Genomic DNA, 3,080 nt, shown 5'->3' with positions numbered 1-3,080 from the left:
TCTCCATCTGGAGCGCGGATATCCTCTGCGACCATTTATTTGCCTGGGCTTCTAAGACCCACTCGAGAAGGTGTCTAAGGTGGGGCACCTTCCACTATTCGAGAGGGCGCCTGTGGCCTCTGTGGTCAGAGCTAACCTGGTGTCACGGGTTATATTGATTTTCTGTGTAAACCAAGCTACTCAGCCTCTTTTCTCCACTGAATTTTCCTAGTGAGCTATCCTCATTATATTACTCTTATATCTCTAATTAACATATAAATAGTCGCCTAGGCCGTCCTCCTTCGAATACCCTGGATCAGCTGGGGCTAGACCCCGGCAAATGAGAATTTACTTGCAGTAGAACAAATTAGGAAATTTGTTTGCAGACTTCCAAACCAAGCATAGTCAAAATGGAATAGGGAAAATAGGTTTGGGATAATAGTTCTTGAAGATTTTATCTAGTTGGATTACAAACCAGAACCTCTTTACAAAATTTAATATTCAAAACACCTTGAGAGTAAATGTTGTTATTTGGATTATAGGCCATGTAACAAAGGCATGATAAATTCACAGCTTATTAAATATAATATGACATAGAATTTTATCCCAGATGGTCTGATTTGAAGAGAGAAACTTCGGGGGGCGGTCCTATGATAGTGGTTGAATAGGACAGGGAGACCACTTGCTCCCACACAAATTCATTGAAAGAACATTTGAACACTGAGCAAATTCCACATAACAACTTCTGAATGCTGGCAGAGGACACAGGTACCCAGAAACGCAGCCCATTGTCTTCAAAAGGATGTAGGAAAAAATATAAAAGATAAAAAGAATAACAAAAGAGGTAGGGATGGAAATACATCCTGGGAAGGGAGTCTTAAAAAAGAGAGAAGTTTCCAAACACCAGGAAACATTCTCACCTGCAAATCTGCAGTGAGTCTTAGAACCTCAGAGGACAACAAAACCGGGAGGAAAAATAAATAAAACCCACAGATTACGTGCCTAACAGCAACTCCCAGCAGAAAAGTAATGCAGATGCTCACATCTACCACTAGCAAGTGGGGACTAGACAGGGAAGCGCAGGTGGCATTGCTTAGGGTAAGGACCCGGCATGAATGCCCTGAGGGCAATCTGAGGGAACTAACTTGAGATAGCAACCCAGACTGTGGGATAGCTATCCCGTGAAAAGCCCTAACCTAAGACACCACCAGGCCCACTCACAGAAAAAAGGACTGAGCAGAGGTAGCCAGCTGAGGACTGGCCCATCCCCCAGCAGAGACAGGCAGGCAGGGGCAGCCAGAGCTGGAAGGGTGCAATCATGGTCCCAGAGAGGCATCCTCTATCAAACTGCAAGCAGCCTTCCTTGTTAACCAAGACTTCTTGGGATTCTGGACAGTCAACATCTGCTAGGAGGGTCGCAGCCAGAGATCAGCTCCCCAGAAGAGACACACAGCACCCCTGAGAAGGCGTGCCTGTAGTACACCTAGAAAACTGAGTGGCTGGGATGGGGAAGGCAATAAAATGCAGCCCCTAACTAGGGGCGACTGTGCTCACCAAGCACCTGGTCACCTGAGCTGCTCAGACCTGGGAAGGGCACAAAACTCAGGCCCAACCAAGTCTGCACCTTTGTGGAGTACCCAAGAACCTGAACCTCAGTGGCTTTGATGTGGGAAGTGCATGCAACCCAAGGCCCATCTCAGACAGTTTCTGGCAGAGCAACCTAGAGCCTCAACAGTGTAGACTGCGAAAGCACACATGCTGCGAGAGGGGCAAACTCAATGTGGCCAAGACACTGTGACCACTCCCCACACACGCCAGTGATATTTGTTTGCAGTGTTCCTCCCTCCCCTCAGCATGACTGAACAAGTGAGCCCAAATAAGTGACCACCACCGCCCCCTTGTGCCAGGGCAGAAATTAGACACTGAAGAGACCAGCAAACACATGAAGCTAAAATAAACAGAGGGAACTGCTTTGGAAGTGACAGGTGCAATAGATTAAAACCCTGCAGTTAGCACTGACTACATAGGAAGGGGCGTATAGATCTTGAGAAGTATAAGCAGGATCAAGGAACTATCTGAAAATGAACTGACCCCACACTGTCCACAAAAACACCAGACAAAGTCCTACGTATTTTTTTTATCATTTTTAATTTTTTTTTATTTTTTTATGTATAAGCCCTTTTACTCCTTTAATTTTCATTTTTATGACCTACAATTACTTTTCAAAAATACTACACTTGATCTTAGCCAAAAGGCCGAGAAGTGATACTTTTCAAAAATAAGACCCTATTTTTAAAGCAAACTTCATATATATATATATATTTTTTAATATAATTTTTGAGAATTTGTTTTTTTCTTTAATATTGCATTTTTGAGAATCTAACCTCTTCTCTGGGTTTTTATTTATTTGTTTTTATTCTATTTTTAAACTTTACAATATCGTATTGGTTTTGCCAAATATCGAAATGAATCTGCCACAGGTATACATGTGTTCCCGATCCTGAAACATCCTCCCTCCTCCCTCCCCATACCATCCCTCTGGGTCGTCCCAGTGCACCAGCCCCAAGCATCCAGTATCATGCATCGAACCTGGACTGGCGACTCGTTTCATATATGATATTACATGTATTTCAATGCCATTCTACCAAATCATCACACCCTTTCCCTCTCCAACAGAGTCCAAAAGACTGATCTATACATCAGTGTCTCTTTTGCTGTCTCATATACAGGGTTATTGCTACCATCTTTCTAAATTCCATATATATGCATTAGTATACTGTATTGGTGTTTTTCTTTCTGGCTTACTTCACTCTGTATAATAGGCTCCACTTTCATCCACCTCATTAGAACTGATTCAAATGTATTCTTTTTAATGGCTGAGTAATACTCCATTGTGTATATGTACCACTGCTTTCTCATCCATTCATCTGCTGATGGACATCTAGGTTGCTTCCATGTCCTGGCTATTACAAACAGTGCTGTGATGAACAATGGGGTACACGTGTCTCTTTCAATTCTGGTTTCCTCAGTGTGTATGCCCAGCAGTGGGATTGCTGGATCATAAGTCAGTTCTATTTCCAGTTTTTTAAGGAATCTCCACA

At 43.1% G+C, this 3,080-nt stretch overlaps 1 pseudogene; it reads right to left on the bottom strand.

The window, feature by feature from the left end:
• Positions 1-2,167: 2,167 nt before the first annotated feature.
• LOC112441915 (uncharacterized) lies at positions 2,168-2,246 on the bottom strand (annotated as a pseudogene).
• Positions 2,247-3,080: the final 834 nt, after the last annotated feature.

This window comes from Bos taurus, chromosome 16 (genome assembly GCF_002263795.3).
Source record: "Bos taurus isolate L1 Dominette 01449 registration number 42190680 breed Hereford chromosome 16, ARS-UCD2.0, whole genome shotgun sequence".
Taxonomy (NCBI): domain Eukaryota; kingdom Metazoa; phylum Chordata; class Mammalia; order Artiodactyla; family Bovidae; genus Bos; species Bos taurus.
This window is presented reverse-complemented; position numbering and strand designations above follow the sequence as displayed.